This window comes from Onychomys torridus, chromosome 18 (genome assembly GCF_903995425.1).
Source record: "Onychomys torridus chromosome 18, mOncTor1.1, whole genome shotgun sequence".
NCBI lineage: Eukaryota > Metazoa > Chordata > Mammalia > Rodentia > Cricetidae > Onychomys > Onychomys torridus.
In genome coordinates, this window is record NC_050460.1 from 52,016,441 (window position 1) to 52,041,808 (window position 25,368).

At 44.7% G+C, this 25,368-nt stretch overlaps 1 protein-coding gene across 3 annotated transcripts in view; it reads left to right on the forward strand.

Moving 5' to 3' along the window:
- Positions 1-12,782: 12,782 nt before the first annotated feature.
- The window catches only part of Slc16a9 (solute carrier family 16 member 9), a 43,537-nt gene continuing 30,951 nt past the window's right edge, over positions 12,783-25,368 (forward strand). The window contains exons 1-2 of one of the 3 annotated variants that reach the window (XM_036167000.1): positions 12,783-13,193; positions 17,065-17,368. The gene's annotated coding sequence lies outside the window, so the exon portion shown is untranslated. Of the gene's footprint in view, positions 13,194-13,516; positions 13,550-17,064; positions 17,369-25,368 lie in introns of those variants that run through there. The other 2 variants (XM_036166999.1, XM_036167002.1) reach the window with 2 other exon arrangements.

A 25,368-nucleotide genomic window follows, 5' to 3' on the forward strand; every position in this document is an offset into this window, starting at 1 on the left:
TAGGCCCAGGGAAGGTCTGCTTGGGATAAACCACTTCTGTTGAGGCTGGGGACCAGATTTGAGGAAAGGGCGTCAGTGAGTGATGTTTGTGTGATGGCTAGTACCCCGGTTATTGTTCTGGGTTATTGTTTGTGCGGCTGTTTGATGATCTTACCAGGAGCTGGCCTACCTACTGAACAGATGGGCAAGATGCCATGTGGGCCAGTCCAAAACCAGCCGCAAGCCCAGACTTATTTATAAACCACAGGACAGGCCCCAAGCATACTCTGCTGTGTGACCTGCGACTGAGGTTAGGGGAGATTAATGTCAGTGTATTAGAGGTCCTTGGTAGCCAACTGGGTTTCCAGTGTAAGTCACTTGTTCTTCCAGCCAGGAGGCGGCTACCACTGGCGCTCATGTGTGTCATGCCCCAGACTCCTGTAAAGGGGAGCTCTCCAGACACGTATTGACTTTTGCAGCCATGTTTATGAAATTATTTTTCTAAATAGACATTATTTGCTCAATACATACCATAGACACCAGTTGCCCCTCTAGTGGTGTGGTAGATACAGGCACAGATTGAAGAATAAAGTAAAAAGTGTCCCTGTCCCCCATCGAGCTGGCTTTCTTCTCATAAGGTAGGCATTTTCTCATGACAGGATAGTACTAACTATATGAATTATACTATGTCTATTTATTTATTTATTTATTTATTTATTTATTTGTCAGTGGACGTTTGGATTATTCCAATTTTTGGCTATTATAAACAATGCTTCTGTGAACATTTACATACAAGTCTTGGTGTATGTTTTCACTTCTCTTGGCTATGTCCTCCAGAGGGCCATTAATGCCTCTTATGCAGACCCTACCCTTAGCCTTTGTTTCTAATGCAATCCAGCCTAAATAATTGATCTTCCATCATTTTTAAAATAGTCATAATTAATGCAGTAGTTAATGATAATTTAGATCCCCTTCTAAAACTATGGTCCTATTCTAGGCTTTGAGGAAGATAGAGTTGGTGCTGACCACTATAATATTACTTCTATTGGTATTTCCTCTTTGAATGAATGTGTTGAGAGCATATTCACAAAGCAATGCATCCACAATCACATCTCATAAGCATACCATTTATAGAATTTTGTATTACAACATCTCAAATTTGTAATTATTTTGGAGAAACTTCATTACATCTTTTTTTCTCAAATTGCTTTGTATCTCCCATAAATTTAACATGGAAATGTGAAAGATATACATATTAATGTTCACTAAAATTTACCCTTTTAAAAATGCTTATTGATTTGAGATTTCACACATGCATTCAATACATTTTTTATATTTCCTACTTACTGTCTCACAAGCCCTCCCAGAACTCCCTCCCACTTTGTGCCTTTTTAAAATGACGCTGAGTCTGCCTTTGACCAGTTGAAGAGGTGTTGGACTTTTATAAAGTGACTGTTCCACATTTATAGTGTTTGAAATGCTTTCTCCTAGTCTTTATGGAAAAGGAGACATTTTTGGCACACGGATATATCTTAGGACTTCAATGTTAGATTGTGATAATGAATCCTGGCTGCCAACTTGACTACATCAACTAAAGCCCAAGAGGCTGGGCACCCCTTTGAAAAATTTTTCTTAATCAGATTATTTGAAGTGGAAAGATCCACTCTAAAATCTGGGCCTGGCCCGCTGGTGGCAGCCCAGATAAAAGAACATCAAAGATGGAAACTGCTTTCTGCCTGCCCTCATTCTCGCTGGTGAGTTCACCTCTCCTGTGGCTGTGGCATCACTGATACTAGATTACCCTAATCTCTTTAGGATTCCAACATAGACTGAAGACCAGCAGCTCCTCAGCAGTCCTCCAGGCCTTCAGCACCGGAGTGGGACTGCTGAGTCCTCCAGCCTTGTGGAATGAGCGACTACTGGATTCTCAGTCTTTCCAGTGTGAGATAGATATTGATGGACTACCTGGACCATATCCTGTAAGCCATTCTTTATATATATTATCATATATTACATAACTATATATTATAATAGTATATAAAACATATATTATAATTACATAATATAATATATCACTTCTGTTCCATTGGAGACCTGGCTAACACATAGAAAGATCATGAAAAAGGGTGAAAACTTTCATTCTATTAATTTACTTTAAATTTTTTAAAACTTTTATTGGTTTACTTTAAATCCAGCGATCATAGCTGCTTGCCAGGGTTTTTTCCTATGTTTTGAAGTCCTATAAATCCTTCATGTCACCTCCAAGTGTCTTAGGCAGGTGATCGGCTAAGGCATACTAAGAGTTTTTTTTTTTTTAAATAAGTGATGTTTAGAGTTCATCACCTAATTTGGAGCATACGGAGATTGTATTTTCTGTAAGCTTTGCTTTATAAAAGCAAAGGGGAATTATGAAATATTCATACATAAGTTAATACCTTTACGCGTATTTGTATGAAATGTAAAGTATATTACTCTGTAATTTATAATACCCGTGTTTGTTGAGTTTACTGCACTGTACAATGTTATAACACAATTACAGATTGCATGTCTCTACATTATAAATCCTATATGAGTTTCATATGTAATATATTTGAAAGGGCCTTGTTTGATTAGTTGAAGGTTAGGAAAATGTTGTTCCAATGGCTCATTTTTCATAAACAGAACCTTTGAGTATTGAGGTTTAGGCATTTGGTGTTCATTAGCTATGAAGTTCTTCTCACAAATTACATTGGGGCTACGCTATGTCAAACTGATTACAGATTACAGTTGCCAGCACTGTTAGGTGTTTATTTTCCTACCCTCTAGTGATGTTCATTTCTTGATTTATTAACAGCATAGTGAATCACTATTGGCTGAAGAATCAATGAAAAAATAATCTTGACCTGCCAAAGAAAAGTTGAACTACTGGGTGATCCAAGAATCACAGCTAAGTCAGAACCCCAGTCTCTAGATCATTCAGCAGACAGTTGACAGGAGATACACAGAGTTGGAGTCGATATTGGTGAGATGTGGTGCAATGGTTTTTAGTTGCCATTTTTTTTTTTTTAACCCAGAGCTGAGGACTGAACCCAGGGCCTTGTGCTTGCTAGGCAAGTGCTCTACCACTGAGCTAAATCCCCAACCTGCAATGGTTTTTAATATTAGTACACAATGATGGATTTATTTGGAGGTAAAAGGCGTTGGCATGGTTCTATCTGAGCCAGCTATATGTCTAGGTGTGATTGATGGCTGTTTGCTTATTATAGCCAAAAACGTCACTCTATTCCTTCTTAAGGCTCCTTTAGGCTGATCATCAACTCTTGATTTCTCATGAAACATTACCATCTGCCTTGACAGGTACCACCCTTAATCTCGTGGGATTGATGAGTAACTGCTACTTTGTGTTTCTGGCGCCTCTGCTGGCTCATCTATGATCTAGTGTTTGAAGCCACAGATCAGGAAACTGAATCTTAAAAGAGAATCTGTACTGTTTCCAGCTTTGAAAGAAATCTCGGAGCTATTTCTTCATCTAGTAATGCTGAAGCTCTGTAGACAGTTTTGTGAGCTGTGGGATACTGTGGGTTGGACCACTTCTGGACCGGTTTGCAGCTGTGAGATATACCTCCGCATTTTCCCTAAAGTCCTTAGTGAATTCTTATCTCTAAGACTCAACTTGGCAAATCAATGAGTTTCTTGGAGTTTCTTACAAGAGTGCTGGGGAGGTGTTGCTTACAGAAGCATGCACAACTCAAAGGCAGCTGCATCATGAAAGCCCATGCAAGCAGGGTGACAGCTCGTGGCTGGAACCCTGGCTGGAACCCTGGAGCTCTGCACAACTTAACTAGCAACTCTGCAGGTTGGAAAGTCTTCTCAGTAGACCTTTCTACTACATCACATTGGAGAGGGGGTCTTGGGAATCTGGTGCCAGAGACTTCCAAGTTGTTTATTTTCTGAGTCTTAAAGCCCCCTTCCAGGATGGAATGTTTTCAATCCAATATCTGCCCTTCTCTGTTTCTGTGTTCCTGGGAGGTGGGCTCCTGTGGACAGCAGTTCCTTGACTCTCTCAGTGCCAGGCTTCTGCTTGGGTTTGTCCATTGCTGGGCACTTTCAAAAGACTGGAGAGCAGAGCCACATCCACCTCAACACTTTAGCCATTAAATGACATCTCTTTCTGATTTCAGCTCTCTGTATTGGTCCTCTGTATTAGTCAGGGTTCTCTAGCTGAACAGAACTTATAGGATGAATATACATGGGATTTGCTAGAATGGCTTATTGGCTGTGGTCCAGCTAGTCCAACAATGGCTGTTTACCAACAAAAGATCTAAGACTCCAGTAAACATTCAGACCTTGAGGCTAGATGTCTCATCTGGTCTTCAGTATATACCAGAGTCCTAAAGAAGTAGGCTCTAATGCCAGTGTCAGAATGGACTTGCTTGCAAGAGCAACAGTAAGCAAGCAAAAAACATAATCTTCCTTTATCCACGCTGTTTATAGAGACCGACAGCAGCAGAAGGTGTGACCCAGATTAGAGGTGGATCTTCCCACCTCAAGATCCAGATTAGAAGTGGGTCTTCCCACTTCAAATGATTTAAGAAAAAAAAAAATCCATCACAGGTGTGCCCCATCATTAAGGTTTTAGTTAATTCCAAATGTAGTCAAGTTGACAACCGAGAACAGCCATTACATCCTTCTTATAGATGCTCCCAGGCACTGGGAACACTAGATCTGACCTTTGTCATGTTAGACCCATTAGCAGTTTTATAGCTTTTGGTTGCCCTTTTGAACTTTCTCAGACTTCTATAAATAGTTGTTGTTGTTGTTGTTGTTTCTTTCAATCATTTGGCTGTCTGCAATAAAGCTTGTTTTCTGCCTGGATGCTAACACTATGACTAGTATTTGGTTAATAATGTAAACTATTATTATAATATTACATCACTAATAGTATTAACATGAATATTGAAATAGTTTAAGAAGTAAAACAAATAAATGTTATTAATAGTAAGTACCATAATATGGCAAATATGCATATTGAATTGAAGGCGGGTCATCTGCATCTCCCAAATAAGGCAGAGGCCACTTTACGTCTACAGAAGGCTATTTTGCCTACATCTTGGGATACGTTTCAAGTACTGTCCTGGCTCATTATAAGTCAACTTGACACAAGCTAGAGTCATTTTGGAAGAAGGAACCTCATTAAGAAAATGCCCCCACTAGGCTGGCCTGTGGGCAAGGCTATACTGCATTTTCTTGACTGATGACTGATGACTAAGGAAGGAGGACCCAGTTCACTGTGGCCGGTGCTACCCCTGGGCTGGTGGTCCAAAGAGCTATAAGAAGGCAGGTTGAGCAAGCTATGAGAAGCAAGCAGCATTCCTCCACTGCCTCTGCATCAGCTCCTGCATCCAGGTTCTTGCCCCGCTTGAGTTCCTGGCCTGGCTGTCTTAGATGATGAACTATGATGTGGAAGTGAAATTAACCCTCTCCTCCCCAAGCTGCTTTGGGTCATGGTGTTCCATCGTAGCAATAGTAACCCTGACTAAAGCATGTGACAGAAAAGTGTAAGACCTTATATAGCAGAGGGGTTAGGAGTTTAGTTCAGTGGTAGAGCACTTACCTAGAAAGAACAAGGCCTCCAGCATTGAGAAAAAACAATGTCACAAGAATTTCTACAAAGTGGTAGGTCTTAGGGATAACGATGATAAAATATTTTGATGTTTGTTGTTGGGAGTAGATGTGTTGTTCACCCTTGGGTCTGGTTCAATTCAGTCACAGTTACAGTATAGTTTAACTTTACATTTCCCCTCTGAAGTGTATTTTTTTCCTCTTTAACTTTTCATCTCATGAGCTGGCGGCCACCATCTCAATCATACCCAAGAAGTTACAATGGTTACACTTTTAGTAATTCCTAGGCCTTTACCTGCTGAAATCCTGGAGTAATCCTGGAGTCAAGTCTTTGAACTGGCCACAAATGTGGGATTATCTGGACCCTGCTTGTGTATAGAGTACAGATCATGTTCATTCTCTCTCTCTCTCTCTCTCTCTCTCTCTCTCTCTCTCTCTCTCTCAGACTTGACACTTTGAGCTGAGAAAGTACTTGGCAATCTATTAACTTGTTATATAAGGCATGGAAGTCTGATTCTGAGCGGGAGACACATTTGAAGAAATTGGCACTTTTGAGGAGAAAAATCTGCTTCACTGGTCTTATGTTTATTTTAAATAATATCCATCTACTCCACCTTTATTTTCCCAAGAAGAAATTGGATCCTGTGGTACATTTGAGCCCAGCAGCTTGTCTCTGGGAGATGAGCCCGTTGCTCCTAGTCTGTTATCTAACAAAACTGTACTGTAGGGTTATGTCCACTGAATGTATGCAGTCCATGTGGTAAATGAACTTGAACCATCCTAGATACTTGAAGGAATTTTATATTCCTTTCTTTGGTATACTTAGGAGAATCTATTGTGTGCCAAGGGATGGCTCCTGGGGGACATGGGCAAGCTTGGACTTATCCAGATAAGGCACCAATGACAGGCCCAAGGAATGGTTCTCCTCCAGTCTAGTTTGGTGACCCAGTGAGGATTTGAGTGCTTACTTACAGAGGATGCATAACCCCAACACAACCGAATCACTGAGAAGTCTGGTCCCAGTGTGATGACTTCTGTGTCTGCATAGATGGACATCCCTTCAGCTAACCTACCCTCTGGGTATGCTAGCACTTCCCAAGACCCACAGGCAGCTGGGACAGAACCCTCTTCATCTAGGAAGGAGTGGTTGGGATCACAAGTGAGGGTCTGATGGCCTCCTCTAATCCCTCTTCTAGGAGGGATCATCAACAGGTCCAATCCTGAGGGTCACTTACCTATAAGCACAGCTTCTGTAGGAGACAATGGCTATGCTTATAGGACAGTGTCTTACTACATGGGGTGAGGTGTGAATGTATGCAACACATGAACATGGAGGTCACATGATATAAGTATCACTAGCCCTTTGTTGTTGTCGTTGATGTCTCTTGTCTTTGACACTTGGATGCCCTTTGATTCTAAGAAGTTCGTTCAACTTTATGGTTCTTGACTTTCTGTCTTGGTTATTTTTGTGTCTGTGTAACCAGAATACTAAATCATCGCTCAAAGTGTCATCAAGACTTTAGTCCATTGCTGCAGGACGGCAAGGTGCAGTGGCTCCCTCAGTGGCAGGAGGAACATCAGACAGTGGCTTGTTCATACAGAACAGACAAGAAGAGAAGGCCAGGTGAAACTAGGGGCTAGTGTAACCGCAAAGGCCTCCTCTGTGGGACTGGAAAGATGGCTCAGTAGCAAAGGGCATGTGCTGCTCTTGTAGAGACCCCTAGTTCAGTTTCTAGAACCCAAGCTCAAACCATCTAGCTCCAGGACAGTTGATGTCCTTCTCTGGCCTACATGGCACCTGCACACACATGTTCATACCTACATACACATGCGAGCACACTCATGCGCATGTGTGTACACACACACACACACACACACACACACACACACACATAAAAATAAAATATATTTTCTAAAAGAAACCCCTAGTATAGATGGAATTTTCCATTTAGACCACTGATCAGTTCTGTCTTGCCAGTGGTTCCCCACATAACCACACAGAGACTTATCATTAATTATAAATGCTCAGTTGATAGCTTAGGCTTGTTACTAACTAGCTTTTACAACCCATTACAACTTAAATTAACCCATATTTCTCATCTACCCTCTGCCATGTGGTGGTACCTTCTTTTAGCATGGCATGTTTATCTCCTACTTCCTCTGCATGTCTCTGGAGTGCAACTCCTCAGACTCATCCCTTCTTATTCCCAGCATCCTCCTTGTCTGGCTCTCCTACCCAATCTCTTTCTGCCCAGCTATTAGGCCAGTCAGTTCTTTATTACCCAATGAGAGTAACACATATTCACAGTGTACAAAGATTGTTCCACAGTCACCTAGTGACTCCCTTCTGCTAACAAGGCTGTATTTCCTAAAAGCCTCAAAGCCTTCTAAATAGTTCCACAAAACAGGGGCCTGTTGGGGTCATGCCAGGTCCAAACCTTAATAGTTCCCCTTTTGTATAAAATGAATAAAAGTAAACAGAATTTCCTTTAGAGGACTAAATACTGAGAATAGAACTTGGCAGAACACAGCCACCAAGAAATGTCAATCACCCATTGCAACAAGACAGTTACTAAGTTTGACTGTTCATTCATTTACTTGCTCACAAGATCATGGCTTCCTTCGTTCACACAACTAATGGTCTCTAAGCACATTTCTGCTCTGTTCCAGCCACTGTGCAGTTGGAAACAGTAATGAACAGGCTACTTCATACTTGCTGTGAGAAGCATATCATTTTGCTGTGTAAAGAGATGATAAGCACATTTATGTGGGGACTAAGTGTAAGCTCTGTGGATCCTGGATGTGGAACTGTATTGTTGTGTGCTTTGGACTAAAGCCTTTGAGGAGTGGATTATTTTGACTGGCTTTAAAAACCATTCACTGCAAGTCCAAGAGATCTGAGACAGAAAATGCACATTCCTGTACACAAGAGCAATGAACAACATTGTTCCTGACTTAAACTTTCATGATAATGGGGAGTGGAAGTCCAGAGTTTTGTTCTCTGTACTCAGGTTATCCATATGGAAACCCCAGCTCATCCCCCACTTACTATGACCAGGACCAATGATTTAGCCTCTTTTTAACTCATTTCCATTATCAGCAAAACATACTTGAGTTTCTTGGGAAGCTGCAGAAGAATTGTCTAAAGAGTGTTGGTCTCAGATGAGTTGGTTCAAATGAACTGTGGGTCCTCGGTGTTTTCAATCAGGGTTTGGGTCAGTCTCACATCATTTTTCCCCCCCTGGGGCAGTGGAAGGAATGTTGATCCGCTCCATCACAGACCCACAGAAGATTCAACCAGCCACAACCCCTGGGGACCCCCATTTCATCATCCATAAGTAGAGATAGCAATGCTTGACCATAGGAGATTACCCTGAGGGTAAACGAGATGGCAGACTTGTTGGCAGTCAACTACCTTTCAAGTTTATTTCTCTTCCCTCCTCCCTTAAGCTTCAAAACCATTCGTGCAGATAGTATAAACGATCAAGGCAGAAAAGAATGAAATATAAATCTGGAGAAATGAGTAAAATATGATGTAATGAATTCTCAAAGTTGCTTGTAACATTAAAAATTATTTTGGGGACCGGAGGGAAGGCTCAGCAGTTCAGAGCACTGGCTACTCTTCCAGGGCAACTGGGTTCCCAACATGGCAGCTAACAACCATCAGTAAGCCCCTGGGGATCTGATGTCCTCTTCTGGCCTCCTTGGGCATCAGACATGCAAGTGGTACACAGACATACATGTAGGCAAAATGTCCATACACACAAAATAAAATAAATAAATCTTTAAAAGCCCTTATTTTTAAATAAATACTGTATATGCACAAGAGAGAATGACTTACCCACTTTTATTATTTTCTGTTGTTTATTGGCATAGAGAGAATGAAATGGGATTTACTACATGATTTTATAACTCTCTTAGGAACCTGAACAAAACCCCAAATTGTGTTTTCTTTACTTATTCTTGTTTCAAAGTGCAGGGTCTTTGCAGCTGTGCTGCCATTCATAAACAGTGGAGAAACATGTCTCAAGAAATCCGGGATCGCTGGGCAGTGGTGGCACACGCCTTTAATCCCAGCACTCGGGAGGCAGAGGCAGGCAGATCTCTGTTAGTTAGAGGCCAGCCTGGTCTCCAAAACGAGTTCCAGGAAAGGCGCAAAATTGCATAGAGAAACCCTGTCTCGAAAAACCAAAAAAAAAAAAAAAAAAAAAAAAAAAAAGAAATAAAGAAAAGAAATCCAGGTTCTCTTCCTAAGTTAGGAAGGAGACCTTTGCCAGCAGGGTGAGTGGTGGACCAGGGTGACTCCCGTGCTGGCCCGATGTATCCTCCCAACCCACAGACACTTTCTGTCCTTTCGGTTTCTGCTGTTTCCCTGAGATGAGAGCCAAGAAGGGGAAATGTCAAGTTAATGTCCCCATCCAATTCTCTCAATGACTGATGTAGCACAGACCACAAAAGTGGGGCGCCCGAGAACATTCACAAAGGCCTTCCTAAATGTTTGATGGTGTTAGTAAGACCAGGCAAAGAGCAAACTCTTTAGTTTGGGGCATCACCTGTGTACTAGAATGCCTTTAAAAACTCGACTTCAGGCCTGGCAGTGGTGGCACACACCCTTAATCCCAGCACTCGGGAGGCAGAGCCAGGCGGATCTCAGTGAGTTCGAGGACAGCCTGGGCTACCAAGTGAGTTCCAGGAAAGGCACAAAGCTACACAGAGAAACCCTGTCTCAAAAAAACAAAAAAACAAACAAACAAAAAAACTGGACTTCAGCCCAGTGGAGGTGACACACGCCTTTAATCCCAGTACTCAGGGAGGCAGAGTCAGGTGGATCACTGTGAGTTCGAGGCCAGCCTGGTCTACAGAGTGAGTTCCAGGACAGGCACAAAGCTACACAGAGAAACCCTGTCTCGAAAAACCAAAACCAACCAAACCAAACCAAACAAAACAAACAAAAACTGAACTTCAAATTTCTCCTCTTGCCAAGGCAGGTTCCTTTAAATCCAGCTCCTTTACTGCAATTTTCTTTCCCTCTGACAGGTCAAAATTACATTGCCCTCTCTGCCAAGAGCTCCAACTTCGTCCGCAGGCCCTGGCTCTTCCAGTCCCCGTCCCCGGGAAGGAAAACACAGAGCTGTGAAGAGATGGTTTTAGTTCCCCTTCCACTGGTCCCTCTGTGCTTCCAGACCCAGTGTGGTGGGGGAGGGCCTCCTTGGGCTTCTCTGGGTCAAGTTCTATTTGTAGATCCAAGGCAGGGATGGCCTGGATCACTGGGTTCTCTTGCTAGTCTCAATGTTCCGCCAGAGTGGGACTGAACAGAGAAGCTCAAGGGATGGGGACAACTTTCACATTGCATCCCTTTCCTTCCAGAGCTGGCCTCCAAGCTCGAAAGCAGCCTTCTAGTCACCTCAGTCATTGACCAAGCCGGGCCCCCAGGGTCCAGCTTCACCCCCAGGGTCCAGCTTCACTCTACAACAGGACCCTTGCCTTTATGTAAGGACCCTCTCTCAGTCTGCATGGACAGGTATGGACCGGCCTGAGTAGACACAAGAGCGCACCCCCCCCCATTCCTATCAGAAGCTAGCTGCAGGGGGGAACAGGGCTGGGCCTCAGCTACTCACATGCCTGAGGATGCAAATATTTCTTCCTAGCAGGGTTTCCCCGAATGCAGTTTCACAGATGGTGTGTGATCCACAGTTGTGATCGCTCTGATGGCTAAGGTCCGCGCACATTAACGAAAACTTTCTAAAAATATCTTTTATTGAAGCATGGAGGGGACAATTTCAGAGGTTAGCAGTCAGCTGTAAATACAATGAGTAAACAGACGCCATCCCAAATGAGACCGCAGTAGGGAGTGACTACTGAGCCTCCATCTTCTTCTCAAGGACATTTTTATAATGTTGATGGCATGGTCTCCATTCTTCCTGCGCCCCCCCCCGACATTTTTTTTTGTACTCCCTCCCTCCCATTGTGACTATTTTGTTATTGTTGTTGTTTTTAATTAGTAGTATCTATCTATTTTTAGACAAGGTCTTCATAGCCCAGGCTGGCCTAGAACTCACTATGCAGCTGACATCTGCCTTTTGAACTGGGTATGGGTGCAAGTCACCACAGTGGGCTATTGTTACTATGAGTTATTTCCCTATTTTTCTCTCATTTAGAGATAAGCATCGTGTGTGTGTGTGTGTGTGTGTGTGTGTGTGTGTGTGTGTGTGTGTAGTTTCTTAGGAACAATCCACCTTGGTTTTGAAGTCAGGGTCTCTACGTGAGACCTGGGGCTTTGTCATTGGGTTAGGCTCTGCCTCTACACTGCTGTGGACACAATAGCTTATTTTTAGGCTTATTTATAATTGGGTGCTGGGGATGGCAAACTCTCTACAGGCTCATGCATAATATTTTTCAGGGGACTTCCCCATAATCTGAATAGAAAGGGGTGTGGGGGAAAAGAGCTAAAGCCTACCATCTTCTCATGATGGTGGGTGTGGTGAGGTTCCGTACCTTTTCTGAATTCTCAACTCTCACACACTCCATGATGCAGGCAAGATTCTGAGAATCTCATTCTGATATTATAGATAAGGAAATAAGCTGGAAAAGGCTGGGCGGCTTAACTGCAGCCAACTTAGCAGGCGGTAGTCCTTGTCTAAGTTAGAAGGCAGGCATTGCTGGGTACAAGGGGAATTCACAAGCTGTTAGATTTCGTCCGCTTCAGGAATTCAACAGACAAAATGTGCATGGGGCAGAGAACGAGCACAGACCATGGTGCAGGCATATCCCCCGAGCGAATGGTGGCCGCACATTCGTTAGCCACTGGAACCCCAGGGTTGTCTGCAGTGGGCTTCTGTGAAATCGTGGAGTGCAGTGCTTGGTAGCTCGCGCCACAAGCTAGGGTTGGCTTGGTACAACTGCGGGACACCTGACCATCCTCACACAGCTTCTCCCTCCCTCTTCGTCCAGCCGGACGCCCTCCTTTCCCGAGGAGTGTTGTCACAAAGGAAAGCCCTTGGCACCTTTACTCTCCATTGCCAAGGAGCGCCGACTTCACAAAGTTTTAGGGCACGTTCCTCTGGGGTCGCTGCCCACGAGTATAGCTTCGGCCAGGAGGCTCTCTAGTGGCCCCGAGAAGCCAGGGAGCTCAAGCGACCCTTGTATTCATATTCAGACCCGACCTCCCTGCAAAAGCACACGGTGCTGGGCGGGGACACACGGGGAGTCTTGTGGGGGACCAAGAGGACTCGGGTCCGGCCCTCCCTCCTCCTAGCGGGGCCTGAAGCCACCGGAGTAGACGCAGCGCCCCTACAGCCAGCTTTTCCGCCTCCATCTCCTCCTCCTCCTCCACCTCCTCTTCCTTCCCCCAGCGGGCGTGCAGTCTCAACCGGTTCAGACTGGCCAGGGTGCCTCTGCAAAGGAGATCGGCGAGTGGGACCACCCCGGGAGTGACTTCCCGGGGTGGGGGCGGGAAGGTGGAGCCGGCGGGGAGGACTGCACTCCATGTGTCCCCCGGGCAGAGAGCGGCGGCGGTGAAGTGCGCGCAGCGGGACCGGTCACCCAACGCACGGCCGGGAACAGCAGCCGCGGCCCAAGCTGTGTCCGCGGCCCCAGACGAGCCCCGGACTCAGGTAAAGGCCCCAGAAGCCGGGAAGGTCCAGGTCGGAGAGACCCGTCACTCAGCAAACAGCAGCAAGAGAAGGCGGCGCTGTCACCCGCGGGCGCACAGCTGGTGGTCGGCTTCTGGTCCGGCTGTCTGCCCAGGACTGAGAATGCCCTGAGAGCGCCGCAGCGCGCTCTGCACCCCCTTTTTAAAAAGAGTGCTTGCCTTTGCATAACACTTCCAGGAATCCAAGGGCCGCATTTTGCATAGAGTAAGGGGAGCAAGGAAGATGAGATCCGGGAAGTAGGTGGGTGCCCCCGGAGGAGTCTCCCGGGATACCTCTGCCGGTGCTGGTGGCAGATCAGAAAGAGGCATGCAACCCAGGTGGGTTCTTACTTCCCAGAAGGCCGTTCCAGGAAAAGGGAGCTCAGGTGCTAGGGAGAATCCGGGTTGGGGCTAGAGGTGCATCTAACTGCAAGGACAGCAGCAGGGTGCGGGCGGGTCCTGCCGGGGTTCCAGGCAGTGCAGCACCTGGGCTGCGCTCCAGAGTGCGAGAGCCCAGCTGCCAGGCAGCTCCTTGGCCACCTGGAAGCTCAGAGGAGCAAAACTTGGAAGGATTTTGTGCGCGTGCCTCAGCTCTGGTTCGCCTAGGTAACCTGCTTTGGTTTTAGCAGGGCACGGAGGCTTTGGAGAGGGCGGCAAGCCATTGAACTTGACCTACCAAGTCGGGATAAAACCTCGTTCTTGGGATGTCAGGTGTAGCAGCCCAAACAATTCGGAAAGTTTAGGCAGCGTTTACACCACATACAATACTTACATATTATTATTTATGTTGGTATCTTAATAACTTCATTGGACCCATCTCATGGGCTACAGTTCACTTGTAATATCTAGACTTTTTGAATAGCCTAGATTGTCGTGTTCACCTAGAGCGGAGCAGACACAGCTTAGATATTCTCAGGCAATAGTCTGAGTTAAAGAGGATGTAGAGGAAAGAACGTGTTCATACTGGTTACAGCCTCCATTAAACCATACCCTCCCTGAACAAGCAAATCGAAATTAGACAATAAAATCGTTTTACCTGCCAACTGGCAAAATCTTGTATCAGCACCACTGATGCCCCAAGAACAGAATTCTTGGATAAGTGGAGAGTCAGGCACCCTTCGTCTCCAAGGAAGACTTTATGGAAGGGTCACGGGTGTGATAAGGTGATATGTATTGGCAAGCATCCTTCGCATCTCTAAGGAACGGGAAGGGCAAGGACTGCGACAAAATGGTGGAGGAGGACGCGAGGAACTCTTGGCTGGCTTCTTAATGTTTTCTTGGCTGCTCTGCAACACTAGCTATGATGGCGGGCACTGGCTGGTGTCTGAATGTCAGAAAGGTGTGCTTAGCTTCAGGTAGACCTGGCCACTGTCTAAACTAGTGGTTCTCCACCTTCCTAATGCTGCGACCCTTTAATCCAGTTCCTCATGCTTGGTGACCCCCAACCGTAAAATAATTTTCATTGCTACCTCATAATGGCCATTTTGCTACTGTTATGAATCATAACGTAGACATCTGATATACAGGGTCTCTGATATGCGACCCCTGTGAAAGGGTCTTTCAACTTCCCTGCCAAGGGGTCTCGACCCACAGGTTGGGAACTGCTGGAGCAGACCGAGAGGCTGCTGATTAGACAGGTGAGGTCAGATTTCCCGAATGTATTTCCTCCCCTGTTTTGAACCCTTCTTTTTTTTTTTTTTTTTTTTTTTGATTTCCCCCAATGTTTACTGATAGATTAGAGTTGTGTGGAGAAGTTGTGGGGGCCAAGGCGACAGGAATCAGTGTCTTGCTTGAGGGATTGCAGCTCTCTGGACAAGAGATCATCTAGCGATAAGTATCATTCAGTTTTCATTAAAAATTGTCAAGGAAGAAGAACATGTAGTCTAAGCCAGCTAGTGTTTATGTTTAGCTGGTTTTTTTAAAAATTTTTTTATTTTGTACACACCAAATGATTCTTTGAGGATAAAAGGGTTAAATTATAATGTATTATTGAGTAAAAAAAAAAAAAGGCATACTCTCTGTTGAGTTTAGTAAGACGTGTTTAGAAAGACAGCATGCTTCCATGTATATAAGATGGCGTGGAGGAAGGAGGAGTTCAAAGGCATCAGAACCATACTATCCAGGAACAAGAAAAGAGGGGTTCATCCAGGGCTCTGAATGGAAGAGTTTTCTGGTGGGTGCAGGGTCTTAATTGAGACTGGAAGGGAAAGAGGATCTTCCTGAGGGGAAGGAGTCCTCCTCAACCAGAGCTTAGCACAGAGAGAGGCTAGTCTGGTGTGGTCAGAGGAAACACAGCCACTGGAAGAAGCTGGAGCCTGGAGTTTACTCTAGATGATGCTTGGAGGTGAGATGGCGCTAAACGCCATACCTGATGCTAAGACATTGAAGTGTGGCTGAGTATTGCCTTTATGATGTGCCCCAACAATCTGGGTGTCCTTGAGTAAGTTTGTGGCTTTCAGTTTGGTTTTGTGAATTCCCTCTCACTAAATAATTGATTAAAATCTCAGTGTTTGCTTCCCATTCTCACTACTGGGAGGAAAATAAACAACAAAAAACAAACAAACAAAAAACCCAACTAGTGTGGTCAGTTCCAATAACTATTCACATCCAGTTGTGATTTTTCTCTAGACCTGTGTTTTATGACTTTATGGTGTAGCTGTGCTCAGTCTGAACATATCTTTCCCTTCCTGGGCTGGTAAAGTCACAGCATTTTCTATCCCATTTCACCTGTTTATAATTCTGGTAACCATTAATGCTTGTTAAACCTGCCGTCAAGAGAGCCACATGACTTTTGCATTGTTTTGATTTTAGACCAAGAATTTTGATAAGTTCACTCAACTAAGAAAATAGTTGTCTTGGGGCTGGAGAGATGGCTCAGTAGTTAAGAGCATGTCCTGCTCTTGCAGAGGACCTATGTTCAGTTCCCAGCCCCCATGTCAGGTGACTCACAATTGCCTCTAACTCTAGCTCCAAGGAGATAGATAGAAGTCTCTGAACTAACTCCACGGGCACCAGCAGTCATGTACGTGGACACATACATACACACAATTAACAATAATAAATCACGTTTAAAAAGAAGAGAAACTAGTCGATCCAACATTTGAACCTGAGCTGCCACCTTCAGAACCTGTCCTTCGAACTATTGCTTTGCGTCATGAGATTATTCACAAATGTTGACTCTTATTAATACTGTTAAGTGCTGAGCCTCATTCCCCGCAGACCTCACCCCCATTGTTCTGATTGATGTCATCCTATGTGTTCAGTTATGGGGCATATTTCAGTGTCTTTATTCACCTTAAAACTGTTATCCCAAGGTAGGGGTGGTGACTCACACCCCTCATACCAGCATTCAGGATGATGAGGCAGGAGGATTGGACATGGAGACCAGACTGTCTATACAGTAAAAATCTCCCTTAAACAACCCAGCAAACCCTATCACATGATGTGCCTTCAAAGAGTTTCTGAAGTTTGAGCAGAAATGGGATATGGAATAAGAAAAATGTTACCAGACTCAACAGCCTCACATATGAAGATGAGCGCAGCCAACGTCTGTGAGGGACTATTGATCTCCAGAGCGCTCATTATTCCCCCAAATCTCCCAGTTTCTCTCTCTTAGGTTATCTGTGCTATTCGGCCATTGTGATGGGGAAAAAATACTATAGAACAGTAGATACTCTTCCGAGTCATTCAGTTACTTCAAAAATACAGTAGAGGATAGTTTAAGTAGCTAGCGCAGAGTGTTGAGCTTTCAAAAGTGCTATATTCCAAGGAGAAAGCAATCATCATGCCTGTTAACCCTGTCAGCAGATACTTTGAGGCCTTGTATGACGTAGCTTTTCTCCTCACTGTGACAGACTCTTGGTGAACTGGTGAAAGGGAGGAAGCTTTATTCTGGTATACAATTTGGGGTCATATCGAATGGAGTCTTCAGCGATCAGACTGGATTCTGAATAATCACGTGGAAGTTGTATAAAACTATGAAACAGAAGGACACGTCAGCTACTTTAGTGTCGTCGACGTCGTGGATATCGTCACCAGGACGCTCCTGGGCTGAGCTTTTCAGCTAGACCGTAAGGAATGGTTGTAGCAGGATCCCAGCAGCACAGAGCCCATGTGAGGGCAGGACACAGAGAGGCGATGTTACCGATCTGTGTCTAGGTAAGAGCGGGGCGTGGTGACTGTGTGTTTGTATAGGCTTGATGCTGTTACACCTTTTGACTCCAGAGAGTTGATGCATCCTGTTTGCTGTCTTCTCTGAGGTTGGACAGGACTTAGAATAGATGGCTACTCACTGGCTTGGTGAGTAAAGTCAGTGGCCGGTGAGACAGGCACGGAGTGAACAGAGAAGCCAGGGATTGTGCCCAGGACACCGGAGAAAGCAAGTGAGACACTAAGTATCCTGAGCCTTCATCCAGACTCTGGGACTTATTAGAGAGTAGAAGAAACTGGAGAGATGTTCATCCAACAAAGGCCAGAGTTACTCAGGTTAAGCTAATTATTACATAAAAAGTGAGGGCCCAACATGGGCAGAATTTCTGTTTTCTTTTGGGGGAACCCTGAAATTCAGATTTTTAAGGATAATCTTCCAGTATCACTGCGCTGACAATTCATTCAAACTGGCCAAAACCCAAAACAAAAGTGACCTCACTGAGCAGAACCAAACCATCTTGGGACCAGATTTGGCCTTAACATGGACAATGTGTGATTCAGTGAGCTTAGCCTGAATTGACTCAGCCAGCCTCTTCCTTCCTGGCTAGAATGTGTCATTCTGCTCCTTTGGTGTTAGGCTGCTGTCCTGGTTTCCTCTCTTGTGGCTGTGATAAAACACTGCCCACAAGCAACTTAGGGAAGAAAAGGGTTGATTTGGCTTCTATTTACAGGTCACAGTCCATCATTGGAGGAAGTTAGGGCAGAACTCAAGCAGGAATCTGAAGCAGAAACCATGGAAGAATGAAGCTGGCTGGCATGCTGGCGGGAGCTTTCTTATACTGCCCAGAACCACCTTCCCAAGGAGTAGTGGCCTGGACTAGCCTACAACAATCATTAACCAAGAAAATGTCCCCACAAAAGACATCCCCTCATGCCAATTTGATCAGGGGAATTTCTCGCTGAGGTTCCTTTCTTGGGTGATTCCAGACTGTGCCAAATGGGCAAGTCAAGCTGATAGGTCAACTGACAAGTCAGTAGGTTCAACTGCAGACATCCACCAAGTCGTGGAGGTCAAAGGGCATTCTTTGCTCATGACCCTGCTGTTGATCACAGAGACTTCAACAGCTAATGACTCCTGTTAATTTTTCCTTCCACTTAATGTGGCTGGATTCCAGGACCCAGAGGTGTTCCTCTGGACATTTTCCCTGCTGTTCTTCTATACTCCATCCCAGTAAGACGCAGTAAACTGTCTTCCCCTAGGACAAGGTGTATTCGGAGGCTAGCTCATGGTGCTCAGAACTCTCCATTCCCTTTGTCCTGCAAGATTTGCCCATGTGTTCTCTTCCTCCTCTTCCTCCTCCTCCTCCCTTTCTCTTCCTCCTCCTCTTTTTCCTCCTCTTTCTTTTGAGATAAGACCTTACTATGTAGCTCTAGCTGGCCTGGGGCTCACAGAGATCTGCCTACCTCTTCTTCCTAAGTGCTAGGATTAAAGGCAGGCTATCATGATGCCCAGCCCTCCTTAAACAGAACAATCTGTGGATCTTCTTGAATGACAACTAAATGAGTTAAGTTCAGGATTTCGCTCTTGTAAGCTGAATTGTAATAACAGTTTTGATTGTTTTATAGTGCATTTATCTGAGTTCAAAAAGGGAAAGGAAAACAAAGTAATAGGTTTCCTTAATGATTCCCAGGGAAATGGTGCAATGAACTTCTTTAACTGATGGATTTTTAAATTTTTATTGTATGTATGTATGTATTATGTATGTATGTATGTATGTGTTTTCAAGGCAGAGTCTCACTGTGTAGTTTTAGCTAGCCTATCTATCTGTAGACAAGGCTGGCCTCAAACTCACAGAGCTCTACCAATCTCTGCCTCCCCAGTGCTGGGATGAAAGGCCTTTGCCACCACACCCAGCTGCAGCGTATTTTCAGAGATGGATTCTGGGATTTGAAAAACTTGTGTGGACCCCTTGATTCATGCCAATGAACCATTTTGTAAACAAGTGGGCCTGGCTGTCATTTGATGCTGTTGATGAAAAGAAGAACACATTTGAACAAACAAAATGAGAACAGTGCATTCAGAAAGGTCATGGACATTATGTGCCTGAGCTGGCCTGGAGAGGGTTCGCAGAGGGCTCAACATGACAGTTCAGAGCCACATATGTTCTTATTCTGGGCTCATACACTGACAAGTCAACCCTACCTTGTGCTTGAATGACTATAGAGGCCATCTCCAAATGTTTAACTTAAAAAAAAAAAAAAGGATATGCTGCCTTTTAGCATTTGTTTGAATCTTGTTTTGAGTTGACATAGGATTTGTACATATTTGTGGAGTATGGTGTGATAGTTAAATACACGTGTGCAGAGTGTAACAGTCAAATCAGTGTAATAGACAATCTCTATTGCTTCAAATATTTATCACTTCATGTCTGTTTCAGTTATCTTGAAATATGTAATGAAATGTTCCTAATGTAATTACCCTGCAATGCTAAGGAACGGTACAATGGATCCTGCTTTAACTGGGTTTGGGTAGCTGTTTTCCAGCCTGTCTCCCTTCCTGTCACTTCTGCTAGTATTGGGTGTCCTCTGTTCTACCGGATGCTCTGAGGTGATGAACTTTCTTAGTTTCTACATGTGAATGAGAACACTCAGTATTTGTCTTTGAGGGCCTGGCTTATTTCACTTTACAGAGTGTCTGTTTCCATCTGTATTATTGCAGTTCACAGGATTTTACTCTTTTTGTTTTTGTAGGGGACTGAATACTTACATATGAAAGAATCTGGTAACTATTTTTGTTGGTTTTAATAGGCAGCACTGTTACCGTGCGAGAAAGGTCACAGGCATGATAAACCCCAGTATCAGCACTTTATTGTGGGGGGCGGGGGGAGAAGAGAGCATGGCCAGGCCTGTTGGAAAGACACATGAGGAGAAGGGGGAGGGAGGGGAGGAGTCTGTGACCGGCTTTTTAAGGATTCCTCTGCACATGCGTATGTGGGCTTACGGAGCTATGCCACACATGCACAGATGACCACGCTGTGTGCATTGCACAATCATGCAGCACACAGACTACATAGGACATAAGACCCCTTACCTGGCTACTGAACTGCATATATGCAGTCATATAGCTGCAGGAGTGGCCAGAATCCTAACAGTCTCTAGTCATCAGAGACATATTATCTGACATTATAATGCTAAAGATGTAGATGCAAGACTTTCTATCTATCTATCTATCTATCTACCTTCCTTTCCTCTCTCCCTCCCTCCCTCCTTTCTTTCTCTCCTTCTTTCTCCTGACAGTCTTACTATATAGCCTTGGCTGGCCTGGAACTTGCTATGCAGAACCAGGCTGGTCTTGAACTCACGGACAGCTATCTACCCATACCACCATCTGTGATTCTCAGAAGTTATGGTCGGTGTGTCAGAGACAGGGCCTTCCTCCCTCATCTTCCTAAGTTTTTCAAAGACAATCGAGTCAGTAGCTTTGGCTATGGCTACTATTTCTACAAGAATTTTCATTTCTCCTTGAAAGTCGGGATAGGATGTTGGCTCAAGATTTTCAGGGTATGGATAAGGGGTAGAGCTAAAACAACAGCCTGACCTGGGGTGAGGTATTCTGTGGCCGAAATACTGTGTCCTCCCCTTGCCTAGAAGAAACCCGGTTTATCATACTTGAATTCTAGCATGCCCTGCAAGGCTGAGGCAAGAGGGGAATGCTTTCTAGGCTAGCCTGTGCTACATAGGAAAACTTGTCACTAAAAATCCTCAATAACATCAACATTGGGATCTCTAAAACAGTAAGATCAGAAATATTAGGCATGGGGCCTTCAGGAAGAGATGAGACAATAAGATGCAGGGAGCTGAAAAGCTCCACTCCCATCCACCCCAAACGCCATTGAGGACTCAGTAAGATGACAGTATTCACTTGAGTAGAAAGTGACCCTCACACACAGCAGAGTGGGCCTTGGACTTGGCCTAGTGGTTCTCAGGAACTGTATGATAAACTTCTATTGTTTCTAAGCCACACAGTTTATAGTGTTTTGTTATAGCTTCCTGAGGGTGCAGGGTGGACACTTGCCCTAGTCCCTCTGTTTGCCCAAAGCCTCTTCCTGTCCTCTCCCTTCCCTTCTAGTGTCCTTCCTCACTGAGGGAGCCATGGGATGCTTGGCTTCTTCCATTCCTTGGGACAGTGACTCTCGCTTGCACAGCATTGGAATCACCCAGGAAGCTAATTGGAAGGGGCAGGCATGCTGGTGGAGTCGTCTGGTAGGGAGTGCTGGCATTGGTGTGTGAGCTGGCTCCATGACTTTCTCAGAGAGTGACTGCATGAGCTGGGTCAGAACCACCATGATCTTGACTCACTAAGACATTGAGACCTTGAGCGAGAAACTCAAAAAGGAACTAAATCCTAGTCCTGGTTGAAGATCCCTTACCCAAAATGCTCTAATAATCAGAGATTTGTTTTTAGACTTTTGGATTGTTTTTCTTTTTCTTTTTTTAAAATTTTTTGAGACAGGCTTTCCCTGAGTAGCCCTGGCTGTCCTGGAACTTGCTCTGTAGATCAGGCTGGCCTCGAACTCACAGAGATCCTCCTGCCTCTGCCTCCCGAGTGCTGGGATTAAAGACGTGTGCCACCGCTGCCAGGCTTAGATTTTTTTTTTTAGGGGGTGCATTATTTCTGGTGATTTAACCCCCAGCCTTACATATGTTGGCTGGCATGCTACCATGTGTAGCAGCTCCTGTCCTGGAATATTTGCATATACAAAATGAAGTATGTTGGAGAAGAGACCCAGATTTAAGTATAAAATTAATTTATGTTTTATGCAGACCTTATGCATAGAGTGCTTGCCTGGCTGTGATCAATTCCCTGGCAAAAATATACCAGGAGTGGTGGCCCACATATGTAATCAGAACACTGGGGAAGCGGGACAGGAGGATCAGAAGTGCAAGGCACCCCCAAATAGTAATTTGGGGAGCCAGCCTGCACTATATGAGACCCTCTCTTAAAACAAACAAAAACTGTTTTATCATAGTTTGCAATAATAAAACCAAGCAAGGAAAAAAAAACCATACCATGAGTTTAAGCAAATGGGCCCAGTTGGAATGTATATTCATTTAAAAATACATTTTAAATGGCAGTTGTATTAAGCTCCATTTCCCATACCATACCAGTCACCCATGTAAAATTCGCTGTTTGCTGATAATTAACATCTCATGAGTAGAGCAGCCATCTTCACTACCAACTGTTCTCACACCAAGGAAATCTCAGAGTCATTCATAGTCACTCCAAATTCCTCCTGGAAGCCTCAAGGTCATTGGCTAGGAAGCCTTGCCTCCTGGGAGTGGCCTTTCTCTCTGGAATTCTTGCTCTTAGCATAAGACTTTTACAAGTTCACCCATTGATTTATCCCCCGTCTGGTCATTGCTAACTAATCCTCCACTGTGTAGGTGTGTCATAGCTGACTTCTGGACTCAGTGATGGACATTGGGTCCTTTATCTGTAAATATTCATTAACCCTATCACTTACATATAGAATATTTCATATATCTTGTCTGTATTCTATGTCAATAATTATTTTTGAGGTTCCCAGTATCTCATTCCTTACACTGAAGTGGTAGAGACTAAATAATAATGTTCAGATGGGGCAGCAGTCACTGTTTAGGGGAGTGTGAAGTATTGGCTATGGCGGAATGTCTTCTGGAAGAGCAGGTCTACTTTTAGTTTATGAAACTTGTTACCTACCTTGGGGTCAGGACTCAGACAAAATTTTTTGTTAGATTTCAAGTGCTTTATATTAACTGCCTTATTGAGTTATTCACATATGATAAAACAGACCCACGTAATATGTCCTAAAAAACCATTTTTCATGAATTCACAACATTATGTTACCTTCGACACAATCTGCTTTTGGTACCGTTATTATTAGTTGTGTGTGTGTGTGTGTGTGTGTGTGTAGGGTGGTTGGTGCACATACCATGGCATGTATGTGGAAGTCAGGACAATGTTGTGGAATCCGTGGAGTCCATTCTCTCCTTTCACATGGGTTCAGGGTCATGGAACTCAGGTCATGAGGCTGGCACAGAAACTGCCTTTACCCACTGTGGCATCTCTCCAACCCTGCTTTTATACAGTGTCCGCACCCAAAGGAACTCTGTACCCTTCAGCTTTCCTGCCCTCAAACTGCTTTCCAAAGTGGCCCTGCCTCTCTGTGTGCACCAGCAGAGGACGGGGTTCAGTCTTCCACATTCTTGCCTATGTTTTTCACCTTTCCATGCACCAAAAGCAGCGTGCTTCGTAGCTGAGGGGAGTGTGGGGCCTCCCCTCCCCCTCCCCTCCTTCACTGTCTACTCTTCCTTCCCCCCTTTCTTCCCACTCTTTCTCTTTAGCACAGTCCCCCTGCCTCAGCCTCCTCAGTACCAGGATCCCAGGTATGAGCCATGACGGCTTGAGTTACATTTGTGACATGAATCTTTTTTTGTTTTTTGAGACAGGGTTTCTCTCTGTAGCTTTGGAGCCTGTCCTGGAACTCATTCTGTAGACCAGGCTGGCCTCGAACTCACAGAGATCCGCCTGCCTCTCCCTCCCGAGTGCTGGGATGAAAGGTGTGTGCCACCACCGCCCGTCGTGACGTGAATCTTAAAAGGTCTTATTAACAAAACAAAGCCAGAGCCAGGTATTTGGGGTGAATGCTGAAAGATCAGAGAACAGAACTAGCCACAGCTGACCTCACTTCACCAGTTCCTCAGCTGATCCTGTTTCCTTGAACTGGAAGCCTCTGTGTCTTCATCAGAATGGATCTCAGCTGAACTGCTGCTAAAAGCCTAAAAGCTTAACCAGGCTCTAGCTCCTGGTCCTCACGTCTTATATACCTTTCTGCTTCCTGCCATCACTCCTGGGATTAAAGGCATGTGTCACCATGCCTGGCTGTTTCCAGTGTGGCTTTGAACTCACAGAGATCCAGATGGATCTCTGCCTCCCAAGTGATAGGATTAAAGGTGTGAGTGCCACCATTTCCTGGCCTCTATGTCTATCTAGTGGCTGTTCTGTTCTCTGACCCCAGATAAGTTTATTAGGGTGCACAATATATTGGGGGACACAATATCGCCACATACAGTTTTTTAAATTCACTTCCCAGGCGACTACACTAGACTAAATCAATCTGTAATCAACCATTTCTCCAAAGCTCTTGAGATCAGTGGGTTAGCACGGGGCTATTTTGATTGTGATAGACAAACAAATGAAAGTACTGTCTTCAACCTCTTTTCTTATTTCAAGTGGAAAAAAAACTAATCTATGAGTCTTCAGAGAGAAATTACAAATGATTTTCAGAAAGAGGCCATTAGAGATGGGCTATGGTAGGGAAGGGCATTGTGAATCCTTCTGTATTTGGAAAAAAGAAATCAGCATAGTACACATGAGTACATTTCAAGAAACTGCCATGTCAGTGCTAAATGTTAATCTAAATGTCAAATGCGCATTTCTGACAGCGTCTCTCCCAGAAAACAACCCCCCCCCCAAATTTCTGCCAGTTAAGTTTCAAACCCCGGACAAAAGGCTGAGGTGCCTATTTAACATATCAAACCTGGGCTAGGTTCTCCCAGCATCCCTCAGTCCCTACCTGTTACAGGCTTGACTCGCACACCCCACCCTCTACCCTGAACTCTCCAGCTCAGGGGCTGGGCTGCCCTTCCCCCAGAGGCTCTTCCTTGTAAAATCCAGATAATTTGGTCACCTGCCCCTTTCCTTCTTGGCTGCTGCACCTGGTTCCCCTCTCTCTTCTCTCTCTTCCCCTCCCCTCTCCCGCATGGCCCAGCTCAGTCTGGTCATGTCCACTCTGGACTCTCCCAGATATCCTTGTCTTTTCCATGCTCTCCCTTACAGCTACAATAAACTTCCTCCTCCATCGTACCTAGGAGTGGTCATGTCTCCTTTCCTTTTCATTTCTTTCTTTTCTTTTTTTCAATTCACCAGTGTAAAGAGTTGAGGGGAGAGATGAGTGTGGAACAAGGTG